General features: G+C 47.9%; 1 long non-coding RNA gene across 1 annotated transcript in view; it reads left to right on the forward strand.

The window, feature by feature from the left end:
- Window positions 1–9,496, forward strand: part of LOC107524289 (uncharacterized) — a 151,359-nt gene extending 141,863 nt beyond the window's left edge. Inside the window, exons 3-5 of the long non-coding RNA XR_015715692.1 lie at window positions 7,791–7,944; window positions 9,019–9,189; window positions 9,320–9,496. This is a non-coding gene — a long non-coding RNA (uncharacterized LOC107524289). The remainder of the gene's footprint in view (window positions 1–7,790; window positions 7,945–9,018; window positions 9,190–9,319) is intronic.
- The last annotated feature ends 1,928 nt before the right edge of the window (window positions 9,497–11,424 follow it).

Consider the following 11,424-nt stretch of genomic DNA (forward strand, 5'->3'; position numbering starts at 1 on the left):
CACATCTGCCAGCCCACCCCTTTAGTCACAGCTCCAGAGGACAGCTCTGGAAAAGCTCAGACTCACTAGAGCTGACAGCGTCTTGTATTTGTCTGGCGACCCTATTTCATGGAATTGAGCTGAAGCCTCCCACCCACAGCCAGTCCCCAACTGGCAGCCATGGGAGTGAATTGCCTTAGAAATGAATGGACCCTCCAGCCCCAGTCAAGCCTTCAGGTGACTGCAGCCGTGGCTGACAGCTTGACTACCACTCCTCAGGAGACCCCGAGTCAGAACCACTCAGCACACCACTCCCACATCCACGGCCCACAGAAACTGTGAGGTCATAAATGACTGTTCTTGGTCTAGGCCCCTGAGTCTGAATGATTTGTTAAGCAGCATTTGCTAAATAGCACGCTCCACAAAACTTCATTGAGCATGTCTCAGTCCAGTTGGGCTACTATAACGCAATATCACGGACTGAGTGGCTTGTCAGCAGCAGGGATTTTCTTTCTCACATTCTGGAGGCTGGAAGTCCAAGATCGAAGCACCAGCAGGTTGGTGTCTGGTGAGGGCCCTCTTCTAGGTTCATAGATGGCTGTCTTTTCAGTATGTCCTCACAGGGCAGAGGGGCAAGGGCGCTCTCTGGGATCTCCTTTATAAGACACTAATGCCATTCATAAGGGGATGAGCTCATCTCATGTCCTAACCGCCTCTTCACACCGTCACACTGGGGATCAGGAATGGACAATAACTTCTAGAAGGGAAGCAAACATTCGGCCTACAGCAGAGCCCCTCCCCAGTGCCAGGGACCGTGTCCACGAGGAAGGCGAAGGGGGAGTTTCTGGCCTCCAGTTGCCCAGGGCCAGGTGGGGAAAACAGCATGGACAGGACTTATTTACACGATCATGTGATAAAGGGCAACGGTCTGCAGGCAGGATGACTCCTTCGCTCCTTCCGCCGGGTTATCAGGGAGGCTCCCCAAACGGGAGAGTTTTGAGGTAAACCTTTCAGAAAATCCTAGTTCCCAGGCAGGTGGGAGGGGGGGAGGGAGGCCAGATGGGTAGGTATTCTCGGCAGAGAGAACAGGGAACTGCAGGAGTTTAGCTTCATGGAAGCTCCGTGTACATGGCCGGAGGCCCTGGAGATGAGGCTGAGTCACGAGGCACCGTGGGATCCTGCGGGGCCATCAGGCTGCTCCCCAGTGGAGGGTGGATGTGCCTGCTAAGGAGGCTGCTGTCATGGACCCACAGAGACGGTGATGTTCTGGGCTTGGGCAGTAGCCGTGGGATGGAGAGGAGACAGGCTGGAACTGACAGGGCTCATTGGCCTGGTGCCTGGCAACAGCAGCTGCTCTACCGAGTGTTTGTTGAGTGAGTGATGGATGGACGTGTGTGGGCTGAGCCAGGCAGGGCTGGCCGTGCGCTGATTTCACTTACTGTGGCGGGTTATTTTCCGAAACAGGAATTCGACATGGGTTTTTGTGCCTTGCAGATGAACTATAAACCAACAAGTCCAAATAACTGAAATCCCTAGGGTTTGAAACCCATCCTCCCTCCAGAATGTGTGACCTGCATCTCTGGCAGGTGGCCAAGACGTTTTCCAGGGGGACCTGGCTGGGACAGCGCCCAGGAGATCAGCAGAGCAGCAGCGTCCTGGAGAGTGACTCAGGCTTTCACACTCCGAGTGCCAGTGCCCCGAAGAAAGCCTCCAAGGCAATTAGAGAGCTCGGTGCTAGGTGAGAGGAAGGGACAGGGGGTGGGGGTGGGGGTGGGGGGGAAGGGGGTTGAATCTGAGGCTCTCATCACAGTCCCTGAAACCTTCGTTTCTGCTGGGATGGGTTTGGTTATGAGAAATAAATTTTCTTTTAAAAGGGTGTGTGTGTGTGTGTGTGTGTGTGTGAGAAAGAAAAAGAGACAGACAGAGAGATTTTGGGCAGAGCAAGGCTCCACACAGAGGCTCACAGTATCTTTGCTTGACAAGCCTGGGGATTGATTCTGTCCAGAGCTGAAAGCAAATATGCGAAAAGACAGGACAGAGTTTCACTGAGCTATCCTTCAAACAAAGAAAACCAATGTTTATTAAACATTTCCTGGAAGCTATAGGTCTACGATCTCATTTAATCCTCACAATAATTGCTAAGTTAGGAGCGACAGTCTCCATTTCTCAAGGTCACACAGGGTAGAAATTACTGAGCTGAAACTCAAGCCCAGGTCTCTGCTTCCTCGAGGATGGGCCCTTGAAGGGTGTAGAATCCCCTTCCTTCCCTTCTGTCTGCAGCCTGAGGCCCTCCCCAGCGCAGGAGGCCACCCGTTGAGCCAACGTGGTTGGTCAGGTTGGGACGCAGCAGAGGCCAGATGGCTAGGGGAGGCGGAGCTGGAGCGATTTCCTGCACAAGACTCCTGTCTTTTCCTTTAGCCCGGCCTCAGGACACCAGCCTCCTGGAGGCCAGCACCCTTGCCCGCCCCTCCCACAGGTATCCTGGATTCACTATGGAGCCTCTTCCACGTGCTCCACGTGAGGCAGGGTACCATTGCCTCAGAGGTCAGCGATGACAATAACCAGCATTTATGGGGCAGTTACTACTTGCCAGACTGTGACGAACAGGGTGCCTGCATCATTGCCCTTAACCCTCTGGGGTTGTTACCTTTGATCTCCCTATTTTACAAACCACAATAAGGGTTAAAGAGGTGGAATAAGGTGTCCCAGAGCCTGAACTTGAACCTACTCCAGCCTCACCCCAGCACCCAAGCTCTTAAGCACCGAGCCTGGCTGCCCGCAGAGGGAAGAGAAATGGGTCATTCTTTCCTGGCAGGATGTTTCCTCCTCTGATTCCATTCTTGGCTCTCGCAGAAGGGAGCTGACCCAGTGCCCACACGCAGCGCTGCCAGGTGTTTGCTGGGAGCAGGAGGGGACTTAGCTCCCTTATCAGTGCCTGGCTGGGCAGCCTCCCTGTGGTCCAGTTCCACCTCCCCGGCTTCTCTGAGCCGTGTGGTCAGGGTTCACCTCTGCTGGCTGGGGAGCTTCTGCAGGGTGTGGGGGGAGAGGGGGCAGGAGTCACCACGCTCCCTGCCACTTGCCCACCTCTCCTGAGCCCTTGGACACTGGTAGTCCTGTGGCCCATTGCCAGTCCCTTTTCTTCAAGAACATTCACTGAGCTGGGCCAAGAGGGGAGAAATCTCCAGAAATGGTGACCAGCTTTCCCAAGGTCACAGAGCGTGAACGACCTGGAATTCCCACAGTTCCCTTTCCTGTGGGCAGGTTGACCAAGCACGCTGTGTCTCTTTTTTCCACAGGGGACCACCCACCCCGAGCCCTTGGTACCCACAACCAGACACCCCCCCCACCCCCCCAAACAATCTCCTCCTTACTCTGCCCTGCCCACCTTCGAGCTGCTCTGGGTAAAGAAGGCCCAGCGAGGGTTCCCATTGGAAGCAAACAGGGCCCTCCAGCCCTTGAGCCTGCCACCCCTCCACCCTCCTGGACCTGAGACCCCTCCCTCACCGCTGCACCTTGGCTTGGGTGTGTTGCCATCTCAGCCAGGTCAATGGCTGGGACTTGGGAGGCTTGGCCACCGGCCTGGCTACTGGCTCCAGTGCAGGTGGGAACCCCGTCTGGGGCTCTCACTCACACCAGCCTGAGCCTCGCTGTGGGGCATCTAAAACCCCATCTTTGCTGGACTGAAACGGTCCCTCTGTAGTCACCGCAGCGAGCAGCCTCTTGGCTCTGCTCTTACATTCCTTGCTTCTGTCAGAGGCAGGGCTTTCCCGGGAGCTTGCTGAGTCAGACAGTCCCCGAGGGAACTCAGGGGGATGCTGGCCAGGAGGAGCCAGCAGCGGGGCCCTTTCTGATGGGCCCTGGGGTCCCCTGCTCTTCATTCCTGCCTCCCAGAGACGTGGAGGGGCAGCGGTGGGGCCTGCCAGGACCAGAGTGAAAGAGCCCTAACCCTTCAGTGCCCCTGGATTCGGCTAAACCCACATGCCAGAGCCATCGGTGTCCCACCCATGGAGCCTTGGTGTTACGGTTCCCACACGTGTTGACAGCTCTCACGACTATTCCCAGGCCTTTCTCTCGCCACAGGATTGTGCTTGACTTGCTCCTGGGAGAGGCCAGAAATGGAGGGAGGTGATGTCCTCGGGAACTTCCATCCACAAATGACACCTGGGAGTCAGAGGATAAATACCTTTCCTGGGATCCCCTCCCACGTTTCAGGGTCTGCTTCCAGACTTGCCCAACGTAAGCCCAGGTACTCTCGTTCATCCCTCTCGTTTCCAGGAACCTTAATTTTTCCAGTTTCCCAAGATTAACAAACCCATTGTCTGAATGTGTGTTGTTTGCTTTGAGATGAGCTGGGTCCCTGGAAGGAAGGAAGCAGCCAAGATGATCCCTTTTAGATCAGGAGCCCCCTGGCAGTAGCAGATCCCTGAAAGACAGAGAGATGACCTGCTGTTAGCAAACACACCTTCGTCACAGCTCGCAGCCTGAGCTCTCCGCCAGTGTCCAATTACAGCAGCAAGAACTATGGCTCAGTTTTAAGCTGCTATTGGTTATTTCAGACACAGCACAGACAAAGAAAGAAGGGAAGCCAGCCCTCAGCGAGGGCTTGCAACTGGGAGTCCTCGCCGAGAGCCAAATTGGTGCTCCGTTCCCGACGGCACAGGGAACGGCGGATTTGTCATATTTTCCAGTGGAGTCCAGACAGGTTATGTTACGAGAATTAAGATAACTCCCCGGCCTGAAATCTATGGATTTCTTCCTGGGCAAACCTGTGTCTGGTTGAAGTAGGACCTTCATTTAAATGTAAATGCAGGTTTTCAATGTGCTCCTGGAGGGTGAAAAATACTGAAGCCCCCCACATCGAGGGCCTGGGGGAAGAGGGGGGGAAGCAGAGGATAAGAGTTATAAAATGAAAAGGGGAGGATTGAGGGAGGCTGCAGGAGCCTACGGGAAGGAGTTCATGGACTGGCCGGAGCAGCATTGTTCAGTAGCACTCGGCCTGCAATGAAAACGTTCTCTGTGCTGTTCACAAGTGGCTACTGAGTACTTTGAATGTGTTCCTGAGGAACTGAATTGTTAATGCTATTGAATTTAAATTAATGTGAGTTTAAGTGGTCGTGTATGCTTAGAGGCCATATTCTACTGCAAAGGCCTGTGGATTGAGGAGGGCTTGAAATAGGCCTGCTGATTCTCCATGTAGTTGGAGGGGGTAGATCAGAGTTACTTGAGGGACTTTTTCAAGCAGCGCACACACACACACACACACACACACACACACTCTCATTCTGATAAGCACCCCCGCCCACCATAGGAGAAAAGGCCCTGCCCAGTTTTTAGTGAGCCATCATTGCCTAAGACAGTGTGTGTCCCTCCGGGTGTTAGACCAGTAAAAAAGAGTTGAGAACTCCTGGCTTAAAGGGCCAGAAAAATGGAAGTTTTCCTACTCTTATCTGTCCCACAGGATCTGGGAAGGAATACTCTTATTTAGAGTTGATCTTGGTCAGGAGGATCGTTAATAATTGATTTCAGTTTTCTGTAAGACAGATGGAAAGTCATGTGTATTCATCCTGTCTATGTTGAAGGCCTACTGTGTGCTCGGCTCTGTGCTAGATGCAGGGCCTATCGTGCAATGAGTGGGGAGGTAGGGAGGCAAGCCATCTGGCTCTGGCCACACATTCATGAAGGTCCTCAAGTTGACATGTATGAATCTTATTTATAAATGGAGAAATTCTCCTGGGAATGGCATGGCTCTATTTTATTTTATTTATGTGAACATAATTTTGTAAATATAAACACTGAAATTATATCAAAATATTTGCAAAGGTCAACTGGACATTTCTTCCTACCTTGACCAGGTTCAGCTGACCTTGGCTGGGCTCACTCATGCAGCTGATTAGCTGGTGGGTTGGCTGGAGCTGACTGCTCTTCTTGGCTGTGCTCTCTTTTATGTCTGGGACCTGTGCTGGAAGAAATGGGTTTACTCTGCTCCATGTTGTCTCTCATCCTCCAGCCGGCTAACCTGGGCTTGTTCACATGGCAAAAGCCAGGGGCTCCAGAGAGCAAGCTGAAACATGCAAGGTCTCTTGAGGCCTAGGCTTGAAACTCCCCTGAATTGCTCCTGCTACATTATATCAGTCCAAGAAAGTCATATGGCCAGTTCCAACTATATGAGTGGGGAAATAATTACGCCTCTGGATTGGAGGGGCAGCAAAGTCACATTGCAACATGGTGTGCCTACCAATAGGGAAATAATTGTGGATATTTTTTGCAAATCATCTGTATATGGGCTCAATGGAGATCATTCTGATCAGAGTATACAGTGCTCTAGAAGAGTAGTAATATTTGAAGTTTTAATAAGACATTTGCTTGTGCAGAAATGTATAATTTAATTGGGAAGGAAACCAAGTACATGTGGCAAATAAACGCATTGCCACTGACTTTACCCTCATCAGGAAGCACACATGGAAGGTCTTCTTGACAGGGGAGAAGTTTTAAGCTAATCCAGCCTTGCATTTCTTCCTGTCTCCCTTGTGAGCATTGATATAAATTTAGATTTTTGCAAGACAGCTGACTATGGTTTAGATTTTCCTAGACAACTTCGGAATAGAAAGAAATTGATACATTCGGGGATTAAAGTGTCCCAAGGTCCTCTAGACATAGCTTCTATTTCCTCTTGTTTTAATGACTTCTTGGTGGCTCATCCTATCTATATGCCCTTTGTTTTCTTTTCATTTTTAGCTCATCAATGTGTTTTTGTGCATTGATAAGATATAGATAAATAAATTAGAGCAATATTAAGAAAGTTGAGCAGGTATGGTAGAGTGGCTGCAAAGTTGGAAAAAAGGGTTTATGCCTGAGTCTATAAGAAATAGGAAACCACATGTACTCAGTATTAGAAGTGACCAAACAGTCGATGTCTTTAACACTTCGGACACTGCAACCCTCTGTAACCTCCAGTTTCTTTACCCGTGGAAGGGCAATCCCTGGCTCGGTTGGGTCATAGGCACTGCCTCTTTAATTTCTTACAGAGAAAACATCTCTAAATTGTTGCGTGATCGTTTGAATGAGGCCCCTGAAAGAAAGAAAAGGGAGCAGCCCTGCCTGATCTCTGGGTTTTGAATGACATCAACTCTACCCAAGTTACTGTGGAAAGAGCAGAATCATTTCCTCAGCACATTTTAAGGGAATTTGTTTAGACAGATCCAGGAAATACAATTTGATAACTCAGGGTTTATCTCACCCTCCACTGTCAAACTAGAATCTTTCCTAGAATGAGAAATGCAGTCAAGAACTGTGGTGTGAGTTAAAGTGTGTAGCTGCAGAGGAACAGTCATGGGCTTCATTTCTCTTTGGCTGTTGGGGAGCAGGTGCCCTGAGGCTGGAGAAAGGGGGCGCAGAGGTCAGAGGAACCTCTTCTCAGTCCCTCCCGCATCGTATTTGGGATCTGAGCGTACACTAAGTGAGGGAGACCCTCTTTCTCTGACAGAAGCTCTAAAAGTATTTTGTTTTTATATCAGCTAGGATCTTGCTTTTAAGTGACACCCATGGGCCAGCCACCGGCAGCATCACCTGGGAGCTTGTTAGGCATGCAGATGTCGGCCCCCACCCTCCACCTGCTGAATCAAGATTCACCTTTGAACAAGATGCTCTGGTGATGAGCATTAAAGTCAGAGAAGCCCTGATCTGGAGAAATCTTTTTGTTTGATCATTAGAGACAGAGCCTAGTCTAGATGGGGTATGGCGTTGACTTGGGTTTGAGTCTCAGTGCTGCCCATCAGTAGCTCCATAACCTTAAATACCTCTCTTTGTCTCAGACACTGTGCCAGGCAGTGGGATGCCTTAGTGAGCAAAAAGCAGTCCTCCCCTTCGAGGAGCTTATAATCAGCAAGTAAATGGATCGCTGGAAGTCATCATGATGAGTTTCATGATAGGAGAAAATGTCCGATGTTATGCGAACAGAGGTAAAAGGTATGTATCCCAGTCTTAAGAGCAGAGATAGCTTCCCAGAAGTGATATTTAAGCTAAGGCCTGCTTGGTGAGCTGTAGCTCTTCAGTTAAGGAGTGGGGTGGGGTGGCAAGGGGAAGTGCTGCCCATTCAGCAAAGTGATTGGAACAGGAGCCACGTTGATAGAGTGTGTGCTCCATAAATATGAGTTGACATAAAGTAGAATGCCCCACCCCCACTTGTTGGCCTGAGAACACGGTTGTCTGATTCCCTACTGGGAAAACAACAGTTGTCAAAATATCCTTCTGTCCTCCAACTTGTGTCCTCTCCCCTGTTTAATGCATTCCTTTTGGCTCTTGAAAAGATAGTGGCACCCACAGTTTATCTGCTCTGAAACATATAGGTGCTTTGTGGTTATGAGGTGGTAACTTTTCCATCGTTTTTATTGGAAATGGTGACAAGAAGTCAGTGATTAGCTCTTATTGCTGCCCTGGGATTTCCTTCCTGATCGATGATGTGGCCACTTTTCCTGTCACTCTCAAATGTTGGTTGGCCTTTTTGCTGTGAGATTTATTGGAATAGGAGGGGTGAGGAGGGGCATGTCCGAGGCTACCTGAAATTTATCAGCCTGGTTTCCCCGCAGAAAATGGGTCAGCTCTTATGATCAATGAGAGACTATTTTCCCCACAGCGCCTGCTGTGTACAGGTGGCTCCTAAATGTTGATATGGATCTTGGCAGGCTCACTGAGCCACCAGGGCATGCCCAGTGGAATGTTGGCTGATGGGTGACATTGAACTTCCACTTTGGAAAAACATTGATTGTAGAAAATTAAACCCCCTGTTCTGCAAATTTGTGTAAAATCACACAGAACTGGGCTGGTTGTCTTCATGATAGCTACGAAGGAAAAGCTAGCTAACAAAACACAGAGAGTAAATAAAAATGCAGGTGGCATGTTCAGGCATCTTAGAGAATCATTTTCCAAGCCCTGTAGCAAAAGCCATACGTAAATCAACAAAGAGTAAGACTATTTCTTTATTAAAGCAGTTGGCGTTTAACTTTGTTTTCTTAGATAGGGAAATTTTTTTTTCCATCTTAGATGTAGCAGAAGAAGAGAGAGTTATTTCAGGTGACACTGGCTGTGGACCCTGCAAGCTCAAATGTCCTCTTACCTCCTATTCTTCTTCCACGGCCAATGCTGACCTCTCAGGCACCTCTGCAGAGACCTGGCTTGCCTGGGAGGCCAGTTTAAAAGCCACCAATTTGACAGGTAAGACCTTGTATTTGGAGCTGTTCGTTAAGCAGCTAAGAAGTACTATTTAAATTAAACCCCCTGTTCTTAGAGAAACAAGATTGTTCCTGAACAAGACATTCTATGACCATGGCTTTTCTTTCACCAGAGACTTGTTCTCATCCAAATAGCCTTTGCAATTAGCCTGAACATATCATTTGGAGCTCTTCAAATAAAAGATCTATGGACAAAGGGTGGGCTGCAAGTGATCGCAAGTTCTCAGAAGAGCAATAAGGTGAAGGACAGAGATTACCTGGGTCTGTGTCCATGTCAGGAAAGAAGGCAAGAAGTAAGCAGTGGATATGGATTTAAGAGGTTTGTAATGCTTATTCTCAGGAGCCAATGTGAATACATTTTCAAATGCACTCAGCTAACCAGGCATGTGGAGCCGTGTCACCAGGAATGGCAGCTGCGAGGATGCCTGTGCCATGCGCCTCCTGGAGATTGTTCCAACTACATGGTCCCAGGGCCAGAGACTGAAGTCCATCAAGAAAGTGCTTCTGGCCCAGGAGCTGCAGATGATGCACAGCCATGCTTGGGTCACCGCCTCAAGCCAGAATACTCGGCAGCTTAGACCAAGGTCCCTGATCTAGTGGCTCTGATCCTAGCTTAAGGATCAGAAGACCACTGTGAGGGACAGCATGACTGGAATTCCAAGCGTCTGTCTGAGGCCAAAGTCTGAAGACCCTCCAAAGACTGCCGACCCTTCCATCCTCATATCTCCATGTGGCCCCCATGTGGCCCTACTGATATATCTGGAAGATGAGTGGATCAAGTATGAAGCTTTCAAGATGCCTTTGCTGGATCTTGTTTATTTGTAACCTTACTCTGGAAATTTTCAATATGCACCAAAGTAAAGAGAATAGTGTACTGAAAGCTCATGTGTGCACTACTCAGGTAGCAACATTTATTAATATTTTGCTAATCTAGTTTTATCTATCTCTACTTTTTTGCAAAGGTACTCAAAAGCAAATCTCAGCTATTTTGTATGTATGTGAATATATATTATATATGAAATATATATACATACAGAGAAGGGCTTTTGTTTTTAACATATTTGTCATATGTTACCACCAAGATTATCTAATAATCTGTCTTTGTTTAAATTTCCCAGATTTTCCTAAAAATTTTTTTTATTTAGTAGTTGATTTGATAAAATCAGTATCCAAACTAGGTCCATACATTATATCTTTAAAAATAAATCTCATTTTTTAAAAAATCTATAATATTTCTCCTCTTCTATGTTTTCAACGTCATTTCTTTTTTTTTCTTTTTTTTTGAATGTCCATTAAGTTGTGTGTTTTTTAAATTTATCTTTATTGTTGAAAGTATTACAGATGTCCCATTTTTCCCCCTAATTGACCCCCTCCACCTCACTCCCACCCCCTCCCCAGGCCTTCACCCCATTATTGACTGTGTCCATGGGTTATGCATATATACATATAACTTCTTTGGTTAATTTCTTCCCACCTTCCATCCCCCTTTCTTCTTTCCTCTGAAATATGATCGTTTATTGCTTGTGTCAATGTCTCTGGATCTATTTAGTTCGTCAGATTCTTTTGTTCATTAGCTTCTTTTTAAAGAAGACCCTTCAACATTTCCTGTAGTGCTGGTCTGGTGGTGACAAACTCCTTTAGTTTTTTCTTATCTGTGAAGCTCTTTATCTGACCTTCAATTCTAAATGATAGCTTTGCTGGGTAGAGCAATCTTGGTTGTAGTTCCATGTTTTTCATCACTTTGAATATTTCTTGCCACTCCCCTCTGGCCTGCAAAGTTTCTGCTGAGAAATCAGCTGACAGTCATATGGGTGCTCCCTTGCTTTTCTCTTGCTGCTTTTAAGATTCTCTCTTTGTCTTTAACCTTTGGCATTTTAATTATGCTGTGTCTTGCTGTGGGCCTCTTTGAGTTCCTCTTGTTTGGGACCCTCTGTGCTCCCTGGACTTGTAAGTCTATTTCTTTCCTCAGGTAGGGGAAGTTTTCTGTAATTATTTTTTCAAATAGGTTTTCAATTTCTTGCTTTCTTCCTTCCCCTTCTGGCACCCCAATAATACAAATGTTGGGCCTCTTGAAGTTGTCCCAGAGGCTACTTATGCTATCTTCATATTTCTGGATTCTTTTTTTTTTTTTTTCTCTTCTGGTTGGGTGTTTTTTGTTTCCTCATGTTCCAAATTGCTGATTTGAGTCTCAGCATCCTCTACTCTACTGTTGATTCCC

Source organism: Miniopterus natalensis, chromosome 15, assembly GCF_054644295.1.
Source record: "Miniopterus natalensis isolate mMinNat1 chromosome 15, mMinNat1.hap1, whole genome shotgun sequence".
NCBI lineage: Eukaryota > Metazoa > Chordata > Mammalia > Chiroptera > Miniopteridae > Miniopterus > Miniopterus natalensis.